The sequence below is a fragment of the Dermacentor silvarum genome, chromosome 10 (assembly GCF_013339745.2).
Source record: "Dermacentor silvarum isolate Dsil-2018 chromosome 10, BIME_Dsil_1.4, whole genome shotgun sequence".
Lineage (NCBI taxonomy): Eukaryota > Metazoa > Arthropoda > Arachnida > Ixodida > Ixodidae > Dermacentor > Dermacentor silvarum.
The window spans coordinates 6705239-6726104 of NC_051163.1; the positions used below are offsets into that span (position 1 = coordinate 6705239).

The window sequence follows — 20866 nt, forward strand, 5'->3', positions numbered from 1 at the left end:
CTCTCTCTCTCTCTCTCTCTCGCTCTCATTTTCTTTATCTCTCTCCCTAGCATAGCGCGCAAAACCTCTTCTTCACCTCGCAGACCACGAGTGTGCGAACGCGCCAGCTGCATGTGGACGAGGCTCGAACGCATTCATATGGTTCGCATAAATGCATGTTCTGCAAGCGTGGCTGTATAGTCTAGCGGTTACGATGCTCGCCTTGGGACCGTGGGTGCGCAGGCTCGAATCCCGCCTCGGCAAGAAAGTATAATTTCCTTTATTTCTTTAGTTTCTTGATGCGAACCACAAATTACGACTGGCTTATTAAACAGCTTCGCTGTTAAAGAAAGATTAAGTAGATGTATGCTAGATAATAAACATGTATAGCGTGCCTGATTAAATCAAGCAGGCTAGGTGACTGTCACCGCCCCGTGTCGAAGGGGATGCCAGTAAATCATCATCAGCAGTTATGTTTGCAATGTGCGGCACGAGACAGATTGTCCGCGCCAGCCTATAAATCGTGAAATGAACTCTCTAATGCGAAATTGAGCTGCATTCAAATTTCGCATTAGGAAGTATCGTAATCGTTCGTGAATATTTTGCCTTCTTTTCAGGGTTTCACGTGGTTGCCTGCGTGATGGGAGCTGTTGGGTTGGTGGCTATCTCGGCGGTTAAATTTGTGGATACGAATATGTATAAGAAAGGTAAGTATATGAAACTACCAGCGAAGTCGGTTATATGTATACAACCCTCGTGTATTGACCAAGTATGCAGATAACTATTATATTATATATTATGTTACATTCTTACATAAAATCTGAGCATACATGTATATCAGCTCTCAGGCATCTCTAAAGCAAAGCGATCTGTTAATGGAATGGTGAATTATATTTGAAGGATTTTTTTTATTTACATTATTTTCTCCGATTTAGCCACTCAGTGCGTGTCGCTGGGTGTGCGCCCGTTCTTGTCCAATCCTCCAGAATGGGCATGTACTACTTTGACACTACTATGTGCATAGTGCATACTATCATTCTTCCCTCGACAAGGAAGGAAGGAAGGAAAGAGTGGAGAAGGAAACGTAGGGATGTTAACCAGTTTAGCACAACCGGTTTGCTACACTACACTTGGGAGCCGGATGGGGGAGAATGAAAGATGGGGAGGAGAGAGAGCACATAGCACAGCACACACATCGTCAGTCACAGTCCATCACTCTCGCGTGGTATGTGACATCACTGTCCCAGCCGCTTGTCCAAGCCCATTTCTTTCAAAAGCCTAAGTAGTCCTTTCGTCGCCTTCAGCTGCGATGTCTTCTGTCGACGACATGTGAGAATCGTTTCAACTGACGTTGGTCTATTGTCAAGGTGCGCTAGAACGGACGCTAGGGACTGTCTCTGAACATTATACTCAGGACAGTCGCATCGTACATCGCCTTCGCCCTTGCAACATTGCTGCGTCCGCGTCGCACACTGCGCATCCACCGAATTCGGAGTTTATTCATTTATTCAAAAAAAATCCGAATTTATTTATGAATAAATAAATTCGGAGTTTGCATTTCGGCATAGCCTGTGAGCGATGCTGTGCATAAACACAAACATTGCAGTACAATAAAGTTGTGATTTTTGTGATGGATAAAGAAAACATTCCATGAGGTTACACGTTGCATAGCATGAAAGCGAACAATATCGTACGCATCGCCGTTAGTTGTAAATCATTTAACTAACCGTTTGAATAAAGTTTCGCTTCACATAGATTCCAACATGTACATTGGATCTGGATATTTTTTTTTCCTCTGAGAAACACTGCAGTCCAAGAGAAATCACACACCCCATCTTGATGCAAGCAGCGCCGCTACAAAAACAGAAATCAAAATTCGTATTCATTTCGTGCTTCTAGTCGTTTGTGCGCAACTCTACATTTTTGTTTGTTTGTTTTAAACTTTGGCTGTTTTCATTTTGTTTATTTGTGCACCAGCGAGTGAGACGCGCCTGCATGTGTGTGCACAAGACACAGACCTTTGTATAGCTTGTGTGTTAAGATAGGCCTATCGCTACAGCCATCAGATCACTGCACGAGGCCGAGCTGCCACGTAATCTACACCATGAAGGGGGAAAATTGTCATCCACCCGGATGTAGCGCCCCTAGACTCTTTCTGAGAAATCCGTGCGGGCTTCCTTTGTAGCTTCGTGCTGCATTCGGGTGGATGTTTCCCTTTCATGATACTTCCTCCACCTTGCGGGATTCCGAAGAACTGGTTTGCCGTAGTCTACATCACTTAGAAAAAATCATAAGGTCTCTTATGTTATCCCTAAGACGACTTGGAGGTGAAAGCCCAAGTGCCGATGCATTAAAGACGGACACATGACGTACACACCCCCTTAATTCGCTTAGGCTTCTTCGCTTAGTCATCCCTCGTAATTCGCTTAGTCATTCCTCGTAATTCGCTTACTCAACCCCGTAATTCGCTTAGTGTATTTGGCTAAGTCATCCTCTTGATTTCAAAGGTCCAGGGTTCGACTCCCACCCAAGGTCGTGGGTTCGAGTGCCCTAATTAACTCTATATTAATTACTGTGCCTTAATTAACACCGCCTTCATTAACACCAAATGTCGTCCGTTCGACTCCTACCAAAGGCCGATGGTTCGAGTGTCTTAACTGTCTTGATTAACTTTACCTGAATTAACTTCGCCTTAATTACCACCAACGGTCATGGGTTCGACTCCCACAAGTGGTCGTGGTCCGACTCCCCCCAAAGGTCGAGGGTTCGTAGCCTTTTTGTACATTTCGTGTCGTCGACGCGTTTTCGCTCAAGGTCGACTTACTGATGAGACATATAAGGCTTTCGCCTTAACGACAACAGCATGAGCAACTCTCTGCCATCGCGTACGTGTCTCAGTGCGCGTCGCAACCGGACGAACAATCCGCCGAGAAACATGCACAGTCATGCAAAGACCGTGTTACGCGATTGCCGTAATGGGAATTTTGCTGAGGAGATCGACCACACGATCATTCCCTTTACGACCCGAACGACTTTGAGCGTGGTGAGCGATGCTTTCCGGGACGGCACTACGGTCGATGTGTGCCCCGTGTGCTGCCACCGCGTGCACTGCAAGCTCGACATGCATCAGCCCGTACGTGGAAGCCCAAATTATCCTCCCCAATGTCTGCGACGCGTTATGATCGCGAGCGATACGTCGAGCACATCGTCTGGCTGTACGGTAACGGCTGACTGCGCATCTTAACGATCCCGCTTAATCGACCGAAGAACCTCTCTGGGAGGAGCAACACATGGTGCCCGGTGCATGTGTTTGTGGCTTCCTCAGTTCGCCTCCTTTAGCAGTGCTATACGTATTCACGCAGTACTTGCGCGCTTACGCTGCAATTTAACCTTGAGGTTTACTGAGGCTTGAACTCGAAGCTGTATATATAGCTTCGCACTGTTTTATTGTCGTACATTAAGCATAGGAGGCTCAAACCCGCCGGATCTGTTTGTCTGAGCGAACGTTCTCGCGGAGCGGGCGAAGCCTCGAGCCGCGGCAGCGCAGCAGCCACGCCAGCGCGTGGGACTAGGATGGCGTCGCGTGGTAAACAAAACTTAACGAAACGGGAGCAGATGCGCGCCTTGTGTAAAAGTATGACGTCGCGTGGGAAACAAAACATAAAGGAAAAGACGCTGGCTCGCGCTCTCGGCTACTACGCCACATCGTTCTTCTTGTAGGTGGCGTCGTGAGTCTTCATACGCGTGATTCGCATATCGTAAACAATCAGCGTAGTGGTTGGCGCGTTGGAGCGAAAGCGTTAGTCCTCCAAAGCAAACGAAGGTGTCTCAGCCGAACACAAATAAGCTTCTTAAGGAAATCAAGGTGTCCCAACCGAACTCCAAAGACGGACCCGTGCTTACGTACCTATAACGAATCTGCAACAAATCATGCCAAATTTTATTATCAGAAACAATACAGACTCAAATATATTATCAGGCACAGCCGCCAAGCACATGGCTGTGTTGGGCAACGTTCTTTTCCTATAGGCTCGGAGAAACCGATACCTGGTTTCGCTGCAGCTGTTGCACTAGCCTTATAAGAGGCGGGTTTAAAGCGAGAAGAAACGGTACATTGCCGTAAATAAGAAAGGATACTTTCATCATCATCATCGGCAGATGCTGACCCCCCCCCTCAGAAAAAACCTGGATCCGCCCCTGCCAGCGGTGCGCCGCATCGTGCTAAACCGGTTCAAACCGGAAGCATTGCAAAGCTACACCGCTCGATACGGGACGGAGCGGAGCGCCTGTTGCTATCGCGTCCGCGTGTTTCACGGGCGTCTTGCACGCGAAAATTGACTTCACGGACGCCTACTCAATAGTATGTGCATTTCCACATTCTGCTTACACACCACACACACACACACACACACACACACACACACACACACACACACACACACACACACACACACACACACACACACACACACACACACACACACACACACACACATATATATATATATATATATATATATATATATATATATATATAAGAGAGAGAGTCGGATTTTCCCAAATCGCTAATAAAATTCGCCAGGAACTTGTCGCGGCTTTCGGAACTTGTTGATATTCGACAATCTTGAATATTCACGCGTTCGTGAGCCTTTCGCACTACCAAATTTTCATTTGGAATGTACTGGGCCATCTATTTATAGGTCTCTGACTTGTCGGAAACTAAAAGGAACGGAAAAAAAGCTGTCACCGACATTGGTTATAACGCAAGTTAGCGTGGGTAATCGACGTTTACGACTGATATATTAAAATCTTTTGCATACACGTCAGAAGCGGTGGTTCGATCGGTTTCTGTATATGTAGAGCTCATCAGCTAAGCGCGACGTCGCGCGTTCGATTCCCACGCCGCCGTGGCGGATGAATCAAAAGCGCTCATGATGCAAAAGCACCTCGAGCGTCACGTTAAGGAACCACAGCAGGGTCAAAAAGCCCTTCACTGCGGCGCAGCCCGTACGTTGCAATGGATTGGGATGTAAGCCCAATTAACGAATTACTGTCATCATGAACTTCAATGCCGAACAAGTAGAAAAGGACTTCAACGCGTTGTTCCGTTTCCATGATTTGCCTGCATTTGCAAAAGTAATTTCTAACGACTATCATCTCCAACTCGATAACATACAGCTGGGACTACTTCATGCTTAAAAACCGGCTACATAGCGATTGAACGGCAAACTTCCTTCTAATTTCGCGTCACAGGCGTTCTGACCACGTTGTTCCATATTCGCATTTCAACTTACGCTGATGGTACACATTTTTTCGACGCAATATACGGGCTCTTCTGAGATGGTAACGCGATAGCGTTGAGGACCCCACGTCGCAGAAAATCCGGTGTCGGCGTCCGGCGCCGTAGCCGGCGTCGGCGTCCCGAGAGCGAAAATTGCCGTATATACGTATTACATACGGCACTAAAGTTCTATCGTCAAAGTTGCTCATACCTTGTCTTGCATTCTTTACAAAGCCATTCCTCGGAAATTTGATAATGACAGCCCCACAAATAAATGTCATGAAACAAAACACCGACAGCGCATGCCTTTTATGTTAAATCTTCTCAGACTGAAATATTTAAAGTGCGAAACGAAAACAGTAGATCGGCCCACGCAAGAGGCCGCGATTCTACCAGAAAGCTCGCATTTGCGCATAGCGTTCGCCGCCGGCATTTTCCGGTATAAACATTACGGTTACATAAGCTGCAGTTGTCGGGAAGCCCGAATATAGCAGTCAGGTATCTTTGAATGCTATCGCGTTACAACCTTAAAGAACGGGCCGCGCTGCTTCTTTATTTGCTCTCTTTTCGAGAAGGTCATCGGCTTGAATTGTCTGTAATTTTTCTTTCTGGTCTTTCCGTCAGCTGAAGTGTACCGCGATTTGGCGAGAACCACTCACCGCTCGACGCCGCCCGACGAGAAGCAGCCCTGCCGCAGGCGCGCGTGCTGTCAGACACCGCATCGACGTGTGTTCAGCGGGCAGAGCGTAGCGTTCCCCATGGTTACCGCGCAGGGTCCGATATGCTTCTTCACTTTGTAAAGCGTTACGCTGCGAGCGGGTGCGCCACCCAGTGAGCCCGGGCCCGAAGCTTGGGACACGCGGAAGTTTGAACGCTCGCGCGCCAGAATCAATCTGGGGTCGACGACCCACGTGCGTGGGTTTATTTATTTTTATTTATTTATTTACATACTCTCAAGGCCCGAGGGCATTACAGAGAGGAGTGGTGAGTACATATGAAGTCGTTGGCAATCTTTTTGAAATTAATGGTGTCACTAATAGCAGCGATGGAGGCGGGAAGGTGGTTCCAGTCGGCGGCAGTGCGTGGTATAAATGAGTAAAAGTAATAGTTGGATTTGCATCGTGGTATCCCCACCTTCATTTGGTGATCGTTGCGAGGTGAGATATAGGATGGGGGAAGGAACAACTCATCTTTAAGAACAGGGTTAGTGTAGTAGATTTTATGAAAGAGGCACAAGCGCATAAACTTACGACGTACTGCGAGGTCTGGCAAACCAAGCGTCAGCTTCATGGATGATACGCTTGCGTGGCGCGCATAATTTGATAAGATGAAACGGGCGGCCCTGTTCTGAAGTGATTCTAGAAGATTTGTTAGATTAGCTTGACCAGGGTCCCAAATGGAGCAGGCATATTCGAGCTTGGGACGTACTAATGTTTTATAAAGTTGTGATTTAACGTGAACAGTTGCACTGGAAAAATTACGACGTATGAAACCGAGCATGCGGTTAGCGTTATTAAATATGTATTGAAGATGCGCGTTCCACGATAGATTACTAGTGATATGTATACCGAGATATTTGTAACTTTCTACAGAGGCTAATGGAGTGTTATTGAGGGTATAGTTCAAAGAAACAGGGAAAGAAGAAGTCCGTGAGACACGCATGCTTTTACATTTATTAATATTAAGGGTCATTAAAGAATCGGAACACCAAGAAGATATGGCTGTAAGGTCAGATTGTAGGGCAGCATGATCAGAGGCGTTAGTGATGACGCGGTAAACTACGCAGTCATCGGCGAAAAGTTTTATAGAAGAAGTAACAAACATGGGAAGGTCGTTAATGAATATTAGGAAGAGTAGTGGACCCAGAACAGACCCCTGAGGCACTCCAGACTGCACAAAAGCAATGGAAGAGTCATGACCGTTAGCAGATACATATTGAAAGCGATTAGAAAGGAAACATTCAATCCAGCGCAAGATATGAGTATCGAGATTAAGATTACGTAACTTATGGAAAAGCAGTTTGTGAGACATTGAGTCAAAAGCCTTCGCGAAGTCCAAGAATATACAATCTATTGTTAATCCCTTGTCAACAGCACTAAATAAATCATTAGTAAAGACCAAGAGCTGGGTGTCACATGAAAAATATTTTCTAAAACCATGCTGACAGCTAGTAAAAAACGAGTTTGATTCCAGAAAATCGATAAGATGCGAGTAAATGACATGCTCCATGAGCTTACAGGGTACGCTGGTTAATGATATGGGCCTATAATTAAATGGAGAGTTAGTGGGACCTGATTTGTGGAGTGGAACCACCTTCCCTCCTTTCCAATCATTGGGCAAGGTGCAAGATTCTAGTGACTGAGCAAAAATGTGCGATAGTATTAACGAAGAATACGTCACCGTGTTTTTAAGAAATTTGGAATTGATATGATCAATTCCTGCACAAGAAGATATTTTTAGCTTTGTAATCAAACTAGCAGGTGGGTGGCGATATGCTATACGGCGCGAAATTACATGGCGAATGCTTCGCTCTTTCTCCCAATGCAGTCGCAGCACTGCCATGTATACACGACGTCATCTTTCTCTTTCAAGATGTTTAAAGAATCGCATGTGGCATATATAGCGCAGTTCTGTAGGCTCACCTAATTTGTTGGAAAATGGCAACCGGGAAAGTACTTTTCTCTAGCACACTTTGCGCAAATTATTCGGTAATGGTACAATCAGAATGTGTCTTAAAAGGTATGAAACACGTGTTAGGGGCCACTGTTTTCATTAATCGCCGGTATTTCGAAATGCTATAGCTTGTGGTATACGTGTACAATTGTAGAAGCTTCGCCTCCGATATTGCAGTTGTGACGTTTTATTCCTCGGGCGGTTTACAATTTAATGGTTCTGTCGGCATTAGACCGATACGGACAAAGTTCCTGGAGCACGCTTAACACTCATCAGTGAATATTTCCCCAATGTATTCCGCGTGCATTTCATAACAATATAGGTGCAATATGTCTCCGCACATTCATTCCGAAAGTGTCCCCGGGGATCCTTGGGCAATTGATAAACCTTGGTACACCTTGAGCTCGCTTGCTATATTGCAGCCCATGCCCTAAAGCATGCGCCTGCCCGACATGGCCTGCCCATGTCGGGCAGGCCATGTAATATGGCAGGCCCACAGACGGTCCTCAGTCCGGATCATAGAAGGTACCCAGTCCGGTAGCCTCAGAAATCGCAACAGCGCTTTTGTGACAAGCCTTTTGTAGCTGCTATATGCGAGGCCATGGTCCCAACATATTCTTCAAAGTGAATTGGTTTTCTGTCCAACTGAGTTGTGCAGAGGTCTTGTCTTTCATTTTCAAAGAATGCGCTGTAGCACAGGGGGTGTTCTATAATCCCCTCGACATCGCAGGCATTGCACTCGGCGCCATCAGCCATTCCAATAAATCATGTATATACTTTGGTGAATGCAACGCCCAGGTGTAAGCGGCACAGCACTGTTTCCTCTCTTCGCGGAAGCCCAGGTAACAGCCGCAGTTGCATAGATGGGTCGAGAGAATGCAATGGATGGCGAGTGAATTCAAGTGTGTGCCTCTTCTCCAATGTCATACGGTGCGGCAGCTTGCTTAACTGTTGGGCTGCGTTTTAAAGGATCAGTACGATGTTCGTATCTAACCTCTTTCACGCCAACATATTTTCTCAAACCATCACTCCATCAGTGCACAAAAACGGGGCAAGAAAGTCATAGCTTCGCCCGAATTGCCTTGGCGCTCTTTTTGCCACACCTGACCCTTGCGCCAATAACATCCAATAATGAGTCTCACAGGAAAGGCGAAGCATTGCTTGCGATAGCGAGTTATTCGAAAGCTATACGAAATAAGGTCAGTCGTTTTATCAGCTGTATAAACTGTTCTAAGCGAATTTACTAGCTAAATTAACAAGCATGGTGTCAAGCGCGCACAGGCAAACACTAGCACATCTCACTCGGACAATCACTGTCAGAACGCTGGCGTGATCAAGAGCGGCAGCAGCGGCGAGTGAATCTCCATCGTGCTGTCTCTCAACGCGAACTAGGCGCGCGAAAACACAGCGCACACGAAGCCATCAGCTATCTCAGGTCGGCTAGCCTTCGTACCCACCGCAGATAGGCTCCAAGATAGGAGTAGAAGAGGACATGCTGATATAATCTCGACCGGGTGAGGTGGGTCGTCACCGCAGGAATCAGGAGACGACGATGAAGGCGGGCATCGTGATGATGAAAAATAGAAAAGATTGTATTCACTTCATTGGTACATGGTTTTGACTCTATCCGAGTCTCGAGCGGTTCTGATTAACACGGGGGCCAGGACGGCCTTAAATCCCCTCGTGGTGGCCGATGTTTCTTTTGGGGAAGTCCTCTCTCCGGTGGTCAAGTTGACGACCTCCTCTCCCTCGGGTCCTCCTTCTTGGTAGCTCGCCGTTTTCGTCTGCTCCGTAGAGGTGAGAAGCTTTCTCGGGGATGAAGGGGATTATCTCGTCACGGGAAAAGCGCTGGGGCTTGCTTCCCACATTGGAGAGATACAGATTCCAGGAAGATCATAACCTGCCGATGACTCCTTCGGGGAACTTGTGGAAGTGTCAGACCTCTCTCGGGCGGTCAAGTTGACGACCTCCTCTCTCTCGGGTCCTCCTTCTTGGTAGCTCGCCGTTTTTCGTCTGCTCCGTAGAGGTGAGACGCTTCCTCGAGGATGAAAGAGGTTTATCTCGTCACGGGAAAGGCGCTCGCAGTGGCGCACCGACGGGGGGGGGGGGGGGGGGGGGGATTCGGGGGTTGTAACCCCCCCCTGAGGCCGACTTAACCCCCCCCTTTTGTTTAACCCCTTTTCTTTCCTTACGCATTTGAGTACTGGAACTAAGATGTAAGATGCGCAATCGTCTGCACACTCGCAAAAAGCGCATTTTTTTACAATTTCCTGTGAATAAATCGAAATTAGTGCTGTTCAGATGGTATTGGCAAACTGTCAACCCCCCCTGGCAGAGATCCTGGGTGCGCTACTGGGCGCTCGGGCTTGTTTTTCACATTTGACAAGTGCAGTCCCAAGCCGATCATAACTGCACAGCAGTGCACTGTCCAACCGAGACAGCTTTGATTGTAATCGCAGCTGCAGTATATAGTGGATCAATCATGCACAAACTACGGATGGAATTCTCCGGAGTTTTACAAAGAGCCAGCTTGGTGTATCGAGCAATTCATTCAAGTTCCTGCATGCTTTTTGACAATAGAGAGTTTTAGATTAGGGGGACGCAAGCGTAGGGGCCCGCTAGCGCTTGGGGCCGCGGTGCTGCGCACGCGCAGACCGGTCTGCGCGTGCGCAGTACCGCGGCCCCAAGCGCTAGCGGGCCCCTACGCTTGCGTCCCCCTAATCTAAAACTCTCTAGTGGCATGATCATAGTCTGTGCGTTATCATGGCCGGATCTGGCAGCTTCAGGCAGCTTCATTAGCAAGATGGTTGCCGGAAATGCCGCAATGACCAGACAGTCACTAGAAAATAATGGCCTGCATTCACAAACATCTCTTACGACATCATTTTTTTTTTCGTAATTGGAGCGAATCCTGATGTTGAACATTTGATTACCGAAGGCGACTGACCAATGGCAAGGAACGCTTCCGAACAAGCTTTGTGAATTCGGCCATGTGTCCTTTTCCTGCAGCGCGATCCCAGAGTTCTATTATGTTTGAAATCCAGGGGTCATAGTTTATGTGGCGCAGCGCCGCCTGCAGGCTTTGGAACCCGCCGTGGTTGCTCAGTGGCTATGGTGTTGGGCTGCTGAGCACGAGGTCGCGGGATCGAATCCCGGCCGCGGCGGCCGCATTTCGATGAAGGCGAAATGCGAAAACACTCGTGTACTTAGATTTAGGTGCACGTTAAAGAACCCCAGGTGGTCCAAATTTCCGGAGTCCCCCACTACGGCGTGCCTCATAATCAGATCGGCGTTTTGGCACGTAAAACCCCATTATTTAATTTTTTTTCTGCAGGCTTTGAAAGGCTGCTTTAGGATCGCAGAACATTCGCCATTTACATGGTGATTCTTGCTATATACATTCAAAAGCGGCACGAAGGGCGGCAAGGTCTGATCCTGTGGATGTGTCTATGCGACGTTCGGAATTTATCTGGGACCAGACGGGCCAGAACAGCATGCAGCGGCCATTGAATTGGTAGACGTGACCGGTTCGCCCGTGTAATCGTGAAGGCGGTGCGCACACACTTCATGTAGTATACCGATAAAGTAAGACGCTTTAGAACTGTAGATAACATCCGGGCCTTCTTTATAATTCCTTGTATTTGGAGGCGTACTTGAGGTTTCTGCAACACACGACAGGGGAGATGCTCTTTGCAGGGTTACGAACCTCTTTGGAAGTGAAGGCTGTTGAGTCACGACTGGTTCTTGAAAATGTAGCCTCAAGTCTATCCGCTGGTAAGCAAGCGAGATGTAGGATCCCTGGCCGATGACAAACTGCCCCTAACAGCCTCACTGATGAAGCCACTGCAAGCCGCCTGGGTCGAAGAAGGATGTCTTTCCAGCCTTGAAGAGGCTGGAAATTTCCCGTACAGCATTTGAGGGCACAGCGCAAGCTTGCGCAGCTATACCCAAGTAAATCGAATACGCCACATTTTAGGAGCCAGCAGAACTAGCCGACAAAATAAAATTTTAGTTCTCAATATCGCGCCCATATTCTTTCGCTGAAACTTTGGCATGTCCTTCAGTATCGCGACATTTTCTAATCACGAAATTCGCATAAATTAAGGGCGCGTGAAAATGAAGGGTTTCTCAGTAAACTATACAACTGATATAATACCCAGCGCGACATGAAACGCGGGGACGAATAGCAGACACGGACAAGCGCTGCAGTGTCTGCGTGTTTCTTCTCGCGCTGTGTATTGTCAGTATGAATAACCAACTAGCCCAGTCAGCCACCTTAATAAATTATACAAGCTCAAATAAATTCGAGGGTATAGTTGTAATATAAAGTTTTTTTTTTATTTTCCTTATTTTCGAACCGTTCTGAATCGGTTCAAACCGGTTCGAACCGTTATATTTGTGCTCCGGAGCTGAACCTGAACCGAACCGCAAGATATGCAGAAGTCTGAACCCGAACCGAACCCGATAACTTTTCTGTTCGGCACCCTTCTCGCGCGGTACCGCAACGGAACTAGTGCAGAAACTGCAGCCAAATCGAAGAGACCTTATATAAGCCGATAAAACTACATGACGTCAATAGAGGCCCGAAAAAAAAAAAAAAGACGGTCACCAAACTGCGGGAGTGGTGCCAAGGACGCTTCGCTTTAATAATAATCCGTTGTTTATTCGCATTGGCAGCTCGATTTGCGCACGGCGCGAAAGGGGGAAGATGTAGGCCCGCCGATCGGGACGTGTTGCAAAGAACCGCTTCACGGAGAGTTGGCTTGCGAAGGTTGGCTGGCGTGACCTAATGCTCCCCCTATTGTCATAAAGCGAACAGCTTTCTTTAGCTAGTTCAGTGACCTTTAGCTCGGGACCAACTGCGATGCCGCCTATTCGAATACATGTAACACGCAGAGGCGCTTTTCTGAGATGGACCGATTTTGACTAAATAATTGTTGCATTTGAGAGACAAAGGTAAACTTTAGTGACTGTTGGAAGGGAAATTTTGAGTTAAGGCCTCTTTCTCTCTTCTTTCTTTTTTTTCTTTCTCTCTTTTAATTTTTTTTTTTTTTGCAAAGATTGCCGGGAATGGGTAAGCTTGAAAAAATGGAAGCACGAAGCAGGAAGTGAAAAATTCGTCACTTTGCACTAAATACAAATATCGCAGTTCTGTAAACAGAGCCCATTAGAGAATATAAAGCGGAAAATTAAATACATTAATTTACAGCTCACGTGAATAAGTTACAGTGTTTACAAGGGTTTCGCCAAAGTCCTATTCACAAATTAATAATATATTTTACAGGGGTGTATATCATATCGAGTTTTTCCGCTTTAATTGTATTGAGAAATGCAGTTTACAGATTTCTTTATATCATTTCTCATTATTGAGCTAGAGTTGTAGTCTCTGCTTTTTAAATATTGCACTTTTCAAGAATATTTCTTTAAAAATTGCTTACCTACATATATAATCGGCGTCCAACAGTCAGAACATTCTAACTTTCTTCTTTTAAATGTGACAAGCCTATATAATCAAATTCGGTGCAGTGATTTCTGAAGAAAACGATTTCTCATTTCCTATGTATTTTGATAGGAACTGAAAGGTCCTCCTAAATTGGATCCGCTTTAAATATATTGGAGAGCTCTGGAGAGAGCGACGAGGAGGTAGCGCGCCAGCGGCGAGTGCCCGATCCGCAACAGTCGAGCGTGCTTCTTGATCGATAGCCACTGTAACTAAGTTGAAGCCAGGATACTGCCATAGCCCTGTATTAAAGTATCAAGGGACTCTGGCACGTACTACGTATACTGGGGGTTGCTGCCAGTGTTGTACACGTTCCTCAAAAACAGGAACGAAAGCTCGTTCGATCCTTCCCAATATTGAAACGAGTTCCCGTTACAAGTTCCTTTAATGCGAAAGGAACGCGTTCCAGTTACACTTCGAACATTGGAACGTGTCGGTACATTAACGTTACATTTGATTTCATTTAATTAAAATATAGTGCCGGATAATCCTGAGGCGAAATAAAGTGAGCAATTTAAAACTCACATCGAACTACGTATATTATACCATTTTCAACATCGCCGACAGAAGATTATCTGGAGATAAAAAGAATCCAAGGAAACGCTCCCGGGCGAATTTGTGTAGGGAGCACGCACATATGTACTCCAGGCAGTGGCGCACCGACGGGGGGGGGGGGGATTCGGGGGTTGTAACCCCCCCCCCCCCTGAAGCCGACTTATCCCCTCCCCCCCCTTTGTTTAACCCCTTTTCTTTCCTTACGCATTTGAGTACTGCAACTAAGATGTAAGACGCGCAATCGTCTGTACACTCGCAAAAAGCGCATTTTTAAAAAATTTCCCTTGAAGAAATCGAAATTAGTGCTGTTTAGATGGTATTGGCAAACTGTCGCGAGTGTTTTGTTGAAGTACACTCGTCGGTACGAGAGCCACGTGGTCTGCATCCTGGGAGAGCGAGGCCTAACGCCCGCGGAGCATTGGCAAGCCTGAAGCGAGTGAGTACGGAAGCCTCGTGGGTGGTCCGAATTTCTTATGTAAATAGCTTCTTCTATATCTTTGACTTCGGAAGTCGCGGCTCAAGGAGCCGGGTGGCCGCGGGCCGCGGGTGCCGCTACGGGCTGACTGGTATTGCGGCCTGGCACCGGGCGCTCCGACACCGTCTGGGACGGTGGGCGCCGTCAACTCGGATGCTGTGTGCACCGAGCGGGGTAGGACCACCCCACAGAGCTAACGTCTCCTCGCGGCTGCCTGTTGTGCCATTTTGGGGGATTTTTTTTTTTTTTTGGATGCCGGTTGTTGTCAAGGTAGCGATGCATTAGGCCTAAGGCTTTACAAAGCCGCCTGTCGCACGTTGAGGGACACAACCTGGTGGACCATGATGTTGAGGTGTCGCACTTTGCTTCCCTCATTCTAGTTAGCCTCGCACGAATTGAAATTACTCGTTCGACTCAAGAAAGTAAGCTTTGTTCACGTGAACTTAGCATCTGAAATGCCGCCCGGAATTTTGGCTAGCCGAATTCCTCTGCCTTGCACTACTTTAGTGTTTGTCGAATGCGTTGAGTGTACGCAGCGTCAGCGGAGTCACCCCTGGTTTGCTGTCACCTGCACATCGTCAGCGCTGCTGCCCGGGACTACAATCGAGCTACCCCAGGCTTTGGAGATGCCTGTGGCCAATTCGGCGCAGCGACTTCGGCGGCCGCCTATGTCCGGCTCGCAGCCCTCGGCGGCTGGGAAAAGAGCCGGCAGTCAACAACGGCTACTGAGGCTCTCGTCAGCAGGGCGCGTCGGCGCGAGCGACGCTTGCTCGTGCCGACTTCCGCGTCGCCGTTTCCGGAGTCCTGGGCTGGAGTCGTGCCATCGAATCTGCAGACGTGGTGCTGTGACCAACGGACGCCAGCAGTGAACCTCAGAGCATAGCCTGTTTATCGAGGAGAGTGCCATCTCTCGCATTGCGAGAGATGGCGCGAGTGTCGCGATGCTAACGCCACCGAACGGCGGGGTGACTTGGGAGAAAAAGGTCGAAGGCGCTCTCTCTTTGGATTGGGTCGGCGGCCAACATGCACGAACGCTTCGCACGTGCGCCGGCCCGCTTCGCGCGACCGTCGCAGCAGGACACATGTATGAACGAATACGGATCGTTCGAGCGCGCCACCGTTCGCGTGACTACACGTGAACGACTAGGCGATGGTGTCATAGCATGGGGCGAACGTATTCGCTCGCTATAGGGTCGCGGTGAGTCGGACTTCCTTGATTTGTCGCGCGCCCGTGTGAATGTTCAATTGGTTGTAATTCGGCTAGTGTGCATTAGTGTATGAAAGGTGCAATAAATGCCCTTTTGATTGTTTGCACTACTGTTTTGTCGTTCCTTTGTCCCAAGAGTACACGTGAGACCCCACAATGTATATGCCACGCCTTATTGCTATATGACATGTGGTATATGCAAGTTACATTGCCACACCATTCTATCTCTAAAGTTCCTCATACATTGTCTTACATTCTTGGCAAAGTTAATATTCCTCGGAATTTTGAGAATGACAGCCCACAAACAAATGCCATGAAACAAAACATCGACAGCGCGCATGCCTTTTATGTTAAATCTTCTCAGACTTGATCCTACACTGAGGCTACAAATTCCATCGAATTTCCACCGCCGTGATGCAACCTTACTTTGCCGCCTCTGATTAGGGGTGGTTTTTACGAAAGCGCGTACTCATTCCTTCTGGGCATGTCCGACACACCAATCTGTGACTCGTGCAACTGTGAGGAGACTGTGAAACACGTGTTGTGTTTTTGTCATCTTTATGAGACCGAACGTGACATTCTCCGGAGTGTGTTAAACCGATTAGACAGCAGACCGTTTTCAGAGACAAAGATTCTTGGACCGTGGCCCCACGCGTCGCAGGCTTACAAAGCGACGCGGGCATTGTTACAGTTCATGAAGTCGACTGGCCTCAGTGACCGATTGTGAAGTGTTGAACAACCGCACGTGTTCCTACTGCGAGTACTTTCTTCCCTCTCTCTCCTTTCTTTTCATCCCTTTAAACCCCTTCCACCGTGTAGGGTAGCAAACCGGACGTGCGTCTGGTTAACCTCCCTGCCTTTCCTTCTTTTTCCTCCTCCTCCTTCTCAGACTTAAATTAAGTTCGAAACAATAACAGACACCTGAAAATGATGTAATTGTGGGGGGGCACGGCTGTGCACAACCTCCGCGATCGGCGCACGCAAGACCGCGTTTCTACCAGAAAGCTCGCCTTCGTGCATAGCGCTCACCGCCAACGTTTCCCGGTAAACGTTACGGTTACATAAGCGGCAGTTGCCGGGAAGCGTGCGAAGCAGTCAGGGATCTTTGAATTCTATCGTGTTACGGGGGCCCCTCCATACACGCTTTCGCCGGCGGTGGCGCGTGGATGGAGGGGGCTTTAAGGGGGCTAGCTACCGAATGCAAGGGCTAAGTGAGCCGACTATTATACCCCTGTCACACGGCAGATCTGATGTCATTTGTTTGCTGTCACACGGGAAAATGTAATGGCATTCGTTGAAAATGACACTAGCAAACGAATGAGTTCGCCGAACTCAAGTGAAAAGGGGTAAAAATGTCGTCCGCATGTCTGGAGCACTATTGACTCTTTTCGCGGCGCTCCCGTGGGCGCTGCCATGTTTGATCACGTGGTGACGCGTCCATTGCTTGCCTCAGCCGCCTCCGTTGCCTCTGCGTTTACAATGCAAGCGCGTGACGCCGGTGCGGCACAGCAAACCTCCGTTTCGACGCATATTGTAGACGGTGACTGTGCACACGACACGAAGCTTTGGCCACAGCTTTAGAGGACATATGTAAGTGCTTTTAGAGCTCATTACGCCTTGTCCAAATGGCGCGAGCAGCGTATACGGAGCTTGTACTAAAAGCGGTGCTAGAAATGTATTCAAAGCTGTCCGAACGTTCCGCTTATGAATTAAATCGGGATCAGTGTGCTCTGCGTTCTTTATTTGGCAAACATTTTGAACCAGCGGCTTGCCATATTTCTGACTCAGTAAAGTTCCTCGGTGCGGCCACTATCTGATTGTTTATTTTCAGCGTAATCACACGCGGGTGTGCTCTGCTGCGATAAATTTGTTCTTGCTGCGCACAAAGGCTTGGAATTTAAATGTTCTGTACTTTGCGGTACCTCGTAGCATGGTCCCAAGGGACTATGCTCGTAGCAAAGACGTATTATCGCTAGTCCCTCGCTTTGCGGACCGTCACGAAACATTCAGCTTCCAACATATTCGTGTCTTGTCGGTGTAGTCGCCGTCACTCATGCTTCGGCACATTGATTCAAGTGTGCGCCTATTCACTCACACGTTGGCGATAGGGTGGGTGTAAGTTTTCGTGCGAGTAAGGGTGGATGTGTGTAGATAACGTGCGGGAAACTTACTATGCCAGTAAGTGGCACTACTTCATTTTGTAACGAGCGGTACTCACTCCCAAGTGCCGACGTTCCGGAGTTGAAGTCCTTTCTTTGGAGGTTAGCTATACAGCGCAGGCATGGCATGGCATGGCAAGAACTTTATTTTGGTCCAGAGAAACTAGGGCCCGAGGGCAAAAGCCCCCAGGCTAAGTCGGTGGCTCCGCCCACGTAGGCATGCACCGGTAGGCCAAATGCTTTCCCGATGTCGTGAGCTCTCCGGACGGCCAGGAGTTGATCTTGGAGGACTTCGCTGGATATGCGTCGACTCCAGTCCAGGCGAATGAATTATATTTTTTATCTATGAGGTTGATTCATTCATTAATATGTGAATCACTATTTTTGCAGCGAACTAGCGCGCACACGTCTTCCCTTTATCGTTACACATTTTTCAGTATGAATTGGGCACACTGCATTAGCGCACACCCAGTTGCATTTTCGACAGCTGATCGCACAGTAGCAGGGCAGAAGCAGTAATGGTTTCGTATTCGTGCGCATTCGCTGAGGCAAAGCGCGGCCGAAGGCGCCATCTCGTTCCTCTAGAGCAAACTGCTCCGCGAGAAGGGTACAAATAAGGAATCTCATACGGGTTTCTGAGAAAGCTTCGCAGTCGAAGAAAAAATTTGGAGGACGCTTCGCGACAGCATTCAAAGATCATTGGCTGCTTATCAGGCTTTCCGGCAACAGCTTTCTTGTTTCTCCAACTTCGCCTCCTCATGCGGCTGCGACTGTTTTCACAACAAATCCTTGCAGGGGCGGGGCCCCGTCTCAATGACGTGGCCTCGCCTCGATGACGTTCAACTTTTTTTCTTTCCCTCTCTGTTTGGCGGCGCGGTCGGTGTGCGGCACCTCAGTTCGGATCAGCTCATTCCACGTGAGCGAGAAGTTGGCGCGCGTATCATATTCGCGGCGTGCGTTGTTTTGTTTCGCTTGTGAAAGCACGGAATGCAATGATGAGCGAGTCTCCTGACCGACAGAAGGTGATCGAAAAGTACCTCCAAGGGTTACATCATCATGAAGACGGCTACTCCCATGGCTACCTGAAGTCAGACGATGAGCTTAAGCTTTTTGAGAGGTCCTTGACTGCCGTCAACGAGAGGTATGCTGTGCGGACATCAAGAGACCTGAACAAGCCGTCTAAATGTAAGGCTGTATTCGTTATTATTCGGAGATTTCGTTATCCTCCCAAGCTGTTTGAGGAACCTAATTCTGGGAATGGATTTTCTGCAGGCTAATGGAGCGTGATTAACTTACAAAAGCCGCTGGTAACGTTTTCGACGGTGAAGGCCTTAGCAGGGAGCAGCACTGACGACACATATGTCAACGCTTTGAGGATTGTTGACGAGAACATCATGGAGCCGCCAAGGAGCAACGTATTGACCCTCGTAACCTGCGACGCATTCGACGACTATGAGGGTATTGCTGAGGCAAATATCCTGCTGTTGCTCGAAAGACACATCTGCATCGCCCGGGGCCCTGTTCGAATACAGAATAAGTGCTCGCAAGTTTTGTTGACAAACTTCAGCCTTCTCCGACGTCGGCACGTTACAATATAATGTGTACCTTTTGAATGCAATGTATTCCCCACTATCTCTGGTGAGACTGGCAGTAAGTCGAAAATAAATAAATAAATAAAATACCTTCGTTGTATTCGATATTCGTTACAGGTCGGCACACACGCAGATAGATCATCATCAGCCTATTTTATGTCCACTGCAGGATGAAGGCCTCTCACAGTGATCTCCAATTACCTGTCTTGCGCCCCTGCAGATTTCTTAATTTTATCATCCTAATTTTCTGCCATCCTCGACTGCGCTTCTCTACACGCAGATATCGGCGAAAAAATATCGCGATTACGGTCTATGCGAAAGAAATGAAAGCATCTCTGGCGGATTTTGACGACCCGTCGACATCTTTCCGTGTGGATATGAAACAATAAATTACATATATGCACGCGCTCTGCACCGCCATGAATACGCAACCATGCAGTCGGTGTTATCGCGCGGGATCGGCATGTTGGCTTGGCGACTACAGTCCAACCAAGCCAAGGTCCAAAACTCCTCTACTACACACTCCACACTCCTCTACTACGGCCTTCAGTCTAGCCCGTGCGTCTGATCTCACATTCGATAAGGCCTACGAGGGCGAACATATTAATATGGTGGCGAGCTTCCCGCGACGTGTCACCAGCCACCCCGCCGGCTGCAATAGCTTAGGCGGTCAAGCCTAACCATCACCACTTCGGCAAAGTTGCGGTTTCGATCGTACCATGTTTACAGCATCGCAAGCGCGGTTTATGCCCGAAACAGCATGCGGCGTCCGAAATTTCGGTTATTGCAGTTATACAATGGTGCTAGGAGTAGGTGGCAGTGCCGCAGAAATCGTGCAGTTTCGAAAAATCAGGCATCTGAAAACCGACACCGTGTCGAATGCCACATTTTCGAATTCGTTGTATAAGGTGAATACGCCACTGGAATAAAGCGTGACCAACTCAATTTTATATTGAATTCGTTATATCGAGGTTATATCACGGTCAGGGTCACAGGGGACCTTGAATTGGGTTGGAGTGCATATAGCAGGCATTGCCAAATCCTGACTCGGAGCTTACCACTGTCACTGAAAAGTGTACAATCATTGCATTCTACCAGTGCTAACATATGGGGCAGAAACTTGGAGGTTAACAAAGAAACGAAAAATGTTAGGCATAACCAGGGTCCTTCAAAAAGTATTGAAGGACCCTGGCTTAACGTTAAGAGACAGGAAGAGAGCGGTGTAGATCAGAGAGCAAACGGGCATAGCAGATATTCTAGTTGACATTAAGAGAAAGAAATGGAGCTGGGCAGGCCATGTAGTGCGTACGTTAGATAACCGGTGGACCATTAGAGTTAAAAAATGGGTGCCAAGAGAAGGGAAGCGCAGTCGAGGATGGCAGAAAACTAGGTGGGGTGATAAAGTTAGGAAATTTGCAGGCGCAAGTTGGAATCGGCTAGCGCAA

General features: G+C 48.0%; 1 long non-coding RNA gene across 1 annotated transcript in view; it reads left to right on the plus strand.

Moving 5' to 3' along the window:
* The first annotated feature begins 595 nt into the window (after positions 1–595).
* LOC125940575 (uncharacterized) overlaps positions 596–20866 on the plus strand; it is a 33035-nt gene continuing 12764 nt past the window's right edge. The window contains exon 1 of the long non-coding RNA XR_007463765.1: positions 596–686. This is a non-coding gene — a long non-coding RNA (uncharacterized LOC125940575). The remainder of the gene's footprint in view (positions 687–20866) is intronic.